Source organism: Oncorhynchus keta, chromosome 37 (genome assembly GCF_023373465.1).
Source record: "Oncorhynchus keta strain PuntledgeMale-10-30-2019 chromosome 37, Oket_V2, whole genome shotgun sequence".
In the NCBI taxonomy this organism is placed as follows: Eukaryota; Metazoa; Chordata; class Actinopteri; order Salmoniformes; family Salmonidae; genus Oncorhynchus; species Oncorhynchus keta.
In genome coordinates, this window is record NC_068457.1 from 23,944,698 (window position 1) to 23,954,207 (window position 9,510).

Consider the following 9,510-nt stretch of genomic DNA (forward strand, 5'->3'; position numbering starts at 1 on the left):
ATGAAGCAAGCCCTTTTTGGTTCTATCCAGAACTTTTTTTCTAAGAGTGTAGGGTAAATTCGAGAATTAAGTCTTCTGTTTGTTGCTTTCTTCAAAGTAGAAGTATACAAATTATACAATATAATTGGGTTAGAAAATGTTATAATATTATATATACCTGGAATGGGACATAGACTTGACAATATACCATACCCAACACTGAGCAAAAAAATACATGTAGGCATATAGCATAATCTATTGCCCAGGAAGAAAAAAACGAATATACACAGTAACCTATTTACCTTCAATATCTCCCTCGCTCGCTCGTTGGCTGGCTGGCCGTCTCTTTCGCTCTCCCTCCTCCCTCCCTTTGTTTTCGCTGTAGAGAGCGCTGGTGGAGCGAAGCGTGCTGGAGGTTTATGGTAATTGCGGTTCCCCGATTGGCCTTCTGGGTAGAGTCTGCGACTGGAACCAAGGCGCAGGCACTCATTCTCCGCTGTACGTCTGGAGGCGGTAGTTGTGAGTGCTCCGAATGGTGCCATACGGAAGAAAACGGAACAGTAAAACTAGGACGAAATAAAAACTAATGGGAACATTGACAGAAACACCCTAGCCTCTCACTGAAGACAATGGGCACTGTTAGCATTCTTTATTTGTTGAAAACGGAAATTCTCGCCATATTTTTGAGGTGGCGTGTCTGCTGTATGGCGAGCTCAACATGGCGTTGCAATGTATAACCAGACTGAATTAGTTTATTGTTTATTGAGACCTACGACCGTTGTTGCCACCTGTGCTCCTTGAAACATTCACGACAACGATTCACTTGGTGTATTTTTACTAATGGATATATTTACTGGGAGCACTGCGACTCCGTGGATCTGTTCGTTCATTGTCGCCGACTCGTCATTCCCGGATTTTTACCAACTGGAAATGTATAAAGACTAAGGATGTTTTCGTAGTCTAATCTTACCTACGTGTCATTTAACAAGCACAACATTGTCACCCCTATTTGCTGTAAAGTTAAATTACAAAAGTGATATTAACCCCCGACGCACGAACTCTCGCTGGGTCGTTTTGACTGACTCGTGGAGCCTAGAGAACACGGCCAAAAAAGTTCCAACTCGACATTTTGCGTTTTGGCCAAGGACAATATAATTTAGAGAAATTATTCTGGAATTTCTATCAGGTAGGCTAAGATAATTTTTGTGAACGTGTGTGCCTTGGTTTTCCTTTCCATGTTTAGTTTTGCTTGTTTTTCTGTCTCGCTCCAGTCTGAAGACTCGATGTTGTTCGGCGTCGCTCTGACTATATGGAGACTTGGCCATCTGATAAGGGCTTCTACAAAGAACTGCGTATTTAAGTGGAATATTTAGTTGCTTGCCAATGTTTTGGTGTACTGAGAGATATGTGTTAACCTAGTAGAATTAATGTTTCACATAGGCTTTGTATAAACCTAGTCTAGCCCTACACCCGTTTCTATAGAAAGATTGTAGCCTATTCGTGATGTGATATTGGATGGTTTGGTAACGGAAATGTATTCATTAGTGTTGATTAAGCCTACATGGTTTATCGTTCATCCAAACTCTTAGTAAGTCATAATGAGAGATCCAACGTTGTCACGGGACTTTCCAGCTAACCTTTTTTTCAGCCAGTCAGCTAAATGTAAAGGAAAATGTCAACACAAAAATAGCGTGTAGCTCGTGTGTGATTTCGATGTAGGCTAATCTAATTTTCATGTCTCAAATGAATGGCCTGGCATAAACACATTCATCGAGTCTCTGTGGGAATCGGCCTATAGGCGTTTTCTATATATAAAAAATAAAGATTCCGTCTTAATTTAGTGCCTCGCCCATGTTTGACACCATCCCATATACCTTGTGGAACGACTTTGCAGATAAACGCTCGTGGAGGTCATCTGTGTAATTTCACTGCGCATTTCAGCGAGTGGATGATGGTGTGGTGGGCTGTATGGTTTTCCATTCATGAACGACTTCATGGATAGAATGCGGCAATCAGGCTTTAAATGAATTGTTATAACGGGCTCGGTGATCGAGCTCATTGAGACGGGTGTAGTAGGTGTCCTGCAGGATAATGTAAACGTGTATAAGGTTTCTGTCCCACATTGGATGATGCAAGGTCTGTAATCTTGTACACTATATAATCTTGTCATGTTGGCAACTTGACGTGTTCTGTCGCCTTAACTTAAACGAGTCCGAACTGAAGTCCTCGCCCCGGGGACGAGAAATGACTCTTGTCACAGGCTGCGCTACGGAATTCGACCGGTTGCATATACAGTACTAGACACAAGCAAGCGCAGACGCAGCAACGGAGTGCAGTGTTTTTGGACTCATTAACGCATCAATTTGTGTTTTTAAACTTTTACTCCAAGAACAGAGCGAACACAGTGGAGAAGCAACTTACTGCGCTTTAGGCTCATAGGAAAATAATACAGGCCTAGGCTGTTTATTTCACAAAAGTTATCTGGAATTTGTTTCCTGTTTCCTACTTTGCTACCATAAATTAATCCCGAATACTTGGTAGCCTAACTGAAAACTGAATGTGGCATTAAGACCGAGGGGTTAGTTTAGTAGGCCCATTGTCACAGAGATTATTCACAAAATTGTCCTTTTATAGGCCTACTGAAGAACCAATTTCAAACTGATTGCATTTCAAGACTAGGAATGTTTATTGTTTATATTTCAATTGAACCAACTTGGTATGGGGGCGATGAGAGCGCAATTTACCCGCATTGCATTTGCATTTGGCATAAATGAAGGCTATCATGCTGTTGACAACTATCTATGCATATTTCATATGACATTCGAATCTAATGAATGCTGTCACATACGAACAATTAGGCCTACAACTTGGATACGTCTTGAAAGACATCCATTACAACAGTTACGCAAGTACCTGTAGACCCGTTATGTTCAAATAACAGATTTCAGGACACAAGAACGGATTAAACAGCTTGCCTAACCAATTGGTATTGTCAAAATCATACTTTTAAAATGATTTATCTGAGAAGAGACCTCCCTACTCGCATTCTGCATGTATTTGGTTGTTTATTTTTAGCGCAGCCATCTCGGTCTGCTGGAGCCTTTGTGCACTCAACGCAGGCAGACAGACGAGTCGTGTCCAGAGAGACGGTGGTTTTGAAGATATGTTTTCCTTCATCCACCACCTTGAAATGTGATATGGAAATAGTAAGTCGTTGGCCAACCGCCGAGAACATTCGGTGTCAGATAAATTTAGGCTTTTTCTTTTGAACAATGGGAAGAGTAATAAGGCATCAACGATAAGCGTGATTGACTCACAGTTGTCAAGCTTTTTCTGCAATCACAATATTAGCTGGTTGTTGTCATGTAGGCCTAAATTAGGCCTTTCTCTGACAGTAGGCCTATAGGTTACTTTTAACATATGCCGAATTTATTAATAGGATATAGGTCCGCTATTTTCCCGAGTTTGACACAATCAGTGTGTAGGAAAATAAACCCACGGCACTGCAGTGAGCTGTAGAGAGAGAATTGCTTAGTCGACTCCCGCTGGAGATGTCACAGTTTGATTGAAGCTTTTCCTCTACAAGGCGAGTCTCCCCTGGGACTGCGGTCCGGAAACAGGAGAGCTCTTCTCTCCGCTTCAGAGCGCTTTTGTGCCGCAGCAGGAGCTCTGTGTGCACGGTTCTCTGCGCTCTCTCGTAAAAGGACGCCTCCTGACGCCCACACATTGTTTTCTTTACGCGACGTTCTCACCAGCAGCCAGAATGCACCTAAGTAGAAAGGATAACAGCCCCGAGGTACCTTGCACTAGGGGCACATATTTGATTTAAACCCTGGGCCCGTCGAATTGGAACAGCCAAGTTTTAGGTCAAGTGAGGGACACCTCCGTGGTGTTTGGCTGGCTGTTTCTGCTCGCCACCCATTGATTTTGTGAATTTGTCACCCCGTGCTTTGAATGACACGTCTATGATTCTGTAATATAAACGGTGCAATTCGACGGCATGTCGTACAGGTCACATGATATCTGTTGGGTGCTCGTCTTATACTAGGCCTATAGCCTACAAATATCCTAGGTCGTTGGATAAAGTCTAGCCTACATGTTTACGTTATTGAATTTGTTAGGCGAATCCACATTGTAAAACCACCACCATGCCCGCAGCCAGGGGTGTTGCCTGTGTTTCCTAAATCCTGACACTGTTATTGTCAAAACGTGTCTGTGTAGGCTGATCCCCTGATGCAATAAAAAACAATACAAACTGTAAAATGAAGTGAAACCATTTGAACTACTTTTTGGATAGGCTTAGGGCCGTATTATTTTGGATTGGTTTTATGCACCAACAAACAAAGCCGTCAACCTCCAGAAGGAGTGAGGGAGAGCGCAATGGTTTGGTTTCACATTGAATTGCCTACAGGAAACGAAATAACACGACCATTAAATGATTGCGCATAAGGGGACTTGTTTTTCTTACCAGCAAGGTTTTATCCGTTCGAATAATGGCGCGCCCAACGTATCCATGGTTGTGATCTGAAGTCTGGACACGCCCGCTTCCCTGAAAATGATTAATCAATCGGAATACAACTAATCCATTTTATTTAGTAATTTTATTAATGAATTCAATTCTGTTAATGATTATGTTAATAAATATTATATTATATTGCCATAATGCAGTATGCCTAGACAATCACACAAATGTGTGCATTGGCCAATGTCACAAATATAAATGTTATATTGAAATGTAAATGAATGTAGACAGAGGGACACATTACCGATTAATGACGAATTGCTTGTCTCACATTGCGGTGAGTGAGTGGAACAATTCTCTTGGCTGCGAACCTCTTCGCGAAAGAACATTGCACGAGAGACCTCTGTTCTGTGTGACGAAGAGGGGAAGTTGTTTCGTAACAGGCTTATCAAATATCTGCGGTTAAGGAGCACAGGCAGGCTGCTGCTGGGGCGAGTCGCACGAAACAAAACCAGACTACAGGCTGCTTTGTCTGTGGCGCTGCTAGGGCATCCAAGCGTCATGAGAGTTGGAGCCAAAATAGAGATAGGGGGAGGGACTCCAAATGTGAAAGATAAAAGGAAGCAAGGCCAAAACAACAAATGTCTCAGCTGGCACTTTGCATTTTAACTGGATTAAATAAAAAAAACACTAGTTCATTTCTGGCCATTTGTGTCAGACCAATAATAGGGCCCGCTTCGTTTTCTGTAAAAAAAAAAGCTCAAGAGGTATGGTTAGATATGCACTATATATATGTATATATATTTTGTTTTTGAGATTCTTCAAAGTAGCCACCCTTTGCCTTGATGACTGCTTTGCACAATCTTGGAATTCTCTCAACCAGCTTCACCTGGAATGTTTTTATTTTCAACAGTCTTGAAGGAGTTCCCACATATGCTGAGCTGTTGGCTTATTTTCCTTCACTCTGCAGTCCAACTCATCCCAAATCATCTCAATTGTGTTGAGGTTGGGTGATTGTGGAGGCCAGGTCATCTGATGCAGCACTCCATCACTCTCCTTCTTGGTCAAATAGCCATTACACAGCCTGGAGGTGTGTGGGGTCATTGTCCTGCCCCACTATGCACAAACCCGATGGGATGGCGTATTGCTGCAGAATGCTGTAGTAGACATGCTGGTTAAGTGTGCCTTGAATTCTAAATAAATCAATGACAGTGTCACCAGCAAAGCACCCCCACACCATCACACCTCCTCCTCCATGCTTCACGGTGGGAACTACAAATGCAGAGATAATCCGTTCACCTACTCTGTGTCTCACAAAGACACGGCGGTTGCAACCAAAGATCTCAAATTTGGACTCCGGACCAAAGGACAGATTTCCACCGGTCTAATGTCCATTGCTCATGTTTCTTGGCCCAAGCAATTATCTTCTTCTTATTGGTGTCCTTTAGTTGTGGTTTCTTTGCAGAAATTTGATCATGAAGGCCTGATTCACGCAATCTCCTCTGAACAGTTGCTGTTGAGATGTCTGTTACTCGAACTCTGTGAAGCATTTTTTGGGGGTGGCAATTTCTGAGGCTGGTAACTCTAATGAACTTATCCTCCGCAGCAGAGGTAACTCTGGGTCTTCCTTTCCTTTAGCGGTCCTCATGAGTGCCAGTTACATCATAATACTTGATGGTTTTTGCGACTGCACTTGAAGAAACCTTCTACGTTCTTGACAGTTTCCGCATTGACTGACCTTCATGCCTTAAAGTAACGATGGACTGTCATTTCTCTTTGCTTATTTGAGCTGTAATATGGAATTGCTCTTTTACCAAATAGGGCTATCTTCTGTGTACCACCCCTACCTTGTCACAACATCACTGACTGGTTCCAATGCATTAAGAAGGAAATAAATTCCACAAATTAACTTTTAATAAGGCATACCTGTTCATTTAAATGCATTCCAGGTGACTACCTCGTGAAGCTGGTTGAGAGAATGCAAAGCTGTCATCAAGACAGATTGGCTACTTAGAAAGAATCTAAAATCTAAAATATATTTTGATTTGTTTAACCCTTTTTTTTGTTTACTACATGATTCCATGTGTGTTATTTCATAGTTTTGATGTGTTCACTATTATTCTACAATGTAGAAAATAGTAAAAAATAAAGAAACCCTTGAATGAGTAGTTGACTGTTAGTGTGTGTATATAAAAAAATAAAAACACACATATTTATATATATATATACATATATTTACATATGATCCATTCTAGGTGTTTGAAAAATGTAGAATTAACCAATTTACAGACACGGGCTAGTCCCCCTCTGGACCACACCCCCAGCCATCCTCATGTACTTTGTTCCCCCTCAGATTTTTGGTGTACATGACACCCCTGGTCTGACGAATAGGTTTTCTCCGTAGCCTATGGAAAGCAGTTCTGTGAATCAGAACAATAAACAATAAAACACTGTTTTCGCTCTATAAATAAGCAAGTCTCCTTCTGCCTATTCAACAGCACATGCTGTTGATAGAGAGTGGAGTTTATCCTGGGCAAGGGGGAGGGGTGTACGAAATGTGTTTATCTCTCCACTCCCTCCCGCCCTCTCCTCCTCCCTGTCGGCTGACTGAATGCTAGGGTCATGGAGGGTGTGGAGAATGAATGTGGAGAACGTGACTGAACTGTTATTCCACTCTCTGCGCTATAGACTCCTTGAGCAGAACTGGAAATGATTTAATGGTTGCAGTGAATGTGATGTCTATAGGGCATAGGTGAGGGATTTGGTTGTAGGAGTGATGCGAGACCATTGGAATTGTCCAGGCATGGTCCTATGTTGTGTGTGATCTGAGGTCCAGAGTGTATCAATTTGATGAATGTGCTAATGGCTAATAGGACTGTTATTACACTACATTATAATGTATTTTGTTCAAAAGACAGGTATTCGTCTTCTATGTTCCTCTGTAGCTCAGTTGGTCCAGCATGGTCCTATGTAGTTCAGTTGGTCCAGCATGGTCCTCTGTAGCTCAGTTGGTCCAGCATGGTCCTCTGTAGCTCAGTTGGTCCAGCATGGTCCTCTGTAGCTCAGTTGGTCCAGCATGGTCCTCTGTAGCTCAGTTGGTTCAGCATGGTCCTCTGTAGCTCAGTTGGTCCAGCATGGTCCTCTGTAGCTCAGTTGGTCCAGCATGGTCCTCTGTAGCTCAGTTGGTTCAGCATGGTCCTCTGTAGCTCAGTTGGTCCAGCATGGTCCTCTGTAGCTCAGTTGGTCCAGCATGGTCCTCTGTAGCTCAGTTGGTCCAGCATGGTCCTCTGTAGCTCAGTTCGTCCAGCATGGTCCTATGTAGTTCAGTTGGTCCAGCATGGTCCTCTGTAGCTCAGTTGGTCCAGCATGGTCCTCTGTAGCTCAGTTGGTTGAGCATGGTCCTCTGGAGCTCAGTTGGTCCAGCATGGTCCTCTGTAGTTCAGTTGGTCCAGCATGGTCCTCTGTAGCTCAGTTGGTCCAGCATGGTCCTCTGTAGCTCAGTTGGTCGAGCATGGTCCTCTGTAGCTCAGTTGGTCGAGCATGGTCCTCTGGAGCTCAGTTGGTTCAGCATGGTCCTCTGTAGCTCAGTTGGTCCAGCATGGTCCTCTGTAGCTCAGTTGGTCCAGCATGGTCCTCTGTAGCTCAGTTGGTCCAGCATGGTCCTCTGGAGCTCAGTTGGTTCAGCATGGTCCTCTGTAGCTCAGTTGGTCCAGCATGGTCCTCTGTAGCTCAGTTGGTCCAGCATGGTCCTCTGTAGCTCAGTTGGTCCAGCATGGTCCTCTGTAGCTCAGTTGGTCCAGCATGGTCCTCTGTAGCTCAGTTGGTCCAGCATGGTCCTCTGTAGCTCAGTTGGTCCAGCATGGTCCTCTGTAGCTCAGTTGGTCCAGCATGGTCCTCTGTAGTTCAGTTGGTCCAGCATGGTCCTCTGTAGCTCAGTTGGTCCAGCATGGTCCTCTGTAGCTCAGTTGGTCCAGCATGGTCCTCTGTAGCTCAGTTGGTCCAGCATGGTCCTCTGTAGCTCAGTTGGTCCAGCATGGTCCTCTGTGGCTCAGTTGGTCGACCATGGTTCTCTGTAGCTCAGTTGGGAGTCCCATTGGACGGCGCACAATTGGCCCAGCATTGTCCGGGGTATGGCCCAGCGTTGTCTGGGTTATGGCCCAGCGTATTCCGGGTTATGGCCCAGCGTTGTCCGGGGTATGGCCCAGCGTTGTCCGGGGTAGGCTGTCACTGTAAATAAGAATTTGTTCTTAATTGACTTGCCTAGTTAAATAAAGGTTAAATACATTTTTTTTAAGTCGCTTTGAATGAAAGCATCTGCTAAATGGCATTCACATATACTGCGACTGACTGGTACTCTGTGTGTGTATTGCTACTGACTGGTACTCTGTGTGTGTATTGCTACTGACTGGTACTCTGTGTGTGTGTATTGCTACTGACTGGTACTCTGTGTGTGTATTGCTACTGACTGGTACTCTGTGTGTGTATTGCTGTTGACTGGTACTCTGTGTGTGTATTGCTACTGACTGGTACTCTGTGTGTGTATTGCTACTGACTGGTACTCTGTGTGTGTATTGCTGTTGACTGGTACTCTGTGTGTGTATTGCTACTGACTGGTACTCTGTGTGTGTGTATTGCTACTGACTGGTACTCTGTGTGTGTATTGCTACTGACTGGTACTCTGTGTGTGTATTGCTACTGACTGGTACTCTGTGTGTGTATTGCTGTTGACTGGTACTCTGTGTGTGTATTGCTACTGACTGGTACTCTGTGTGTGTATTGCTACTGACTGGTACTCTGTGTGTTTATTGCTACTGACTGGTACTCTGTGTGTGTGTATTGCTACTGACTGGTACTCTGTGTGTGTATTGCTACTGACTGGTACTCTGTGTGTGTATTGCTACTGACTGGTACTCTGTGTGTGTATTGCTACTGACTGGTACTCTGTGTGTGTATTGCTACTGACTGGTACTCTGTGTGTGTATTGCTGTTGACTGGTACTCTGTGTGTGTATTGCTACTGACTGGTACTCTGTGTGTTTATTGCTACTGACTGGTACTCTGTGTGTTTAT

The 9,510-nt window shown here is 43.8% G+C and overlaps 1 protein-coding gene across 1 annotated transcript in view; it reads left to right on the forward strand.

Annotated features, from left to right (window-relative positions):
* The first annotated feature begins 309 nt into the window (after positions 1-309).
* The window catches only part of LOC118370024 (BCL-6 corepressor-like), a 148,559-nt gene continuing 139,358 nt past the window's right edge, over positions 310-9,510 (forward strand). The window contains 1 exon segment of the mRNA XM_052499796.1: positions 310-1,165. The gene's annotated coding sequence lies outside the window, so the exon portion shown is untranslated.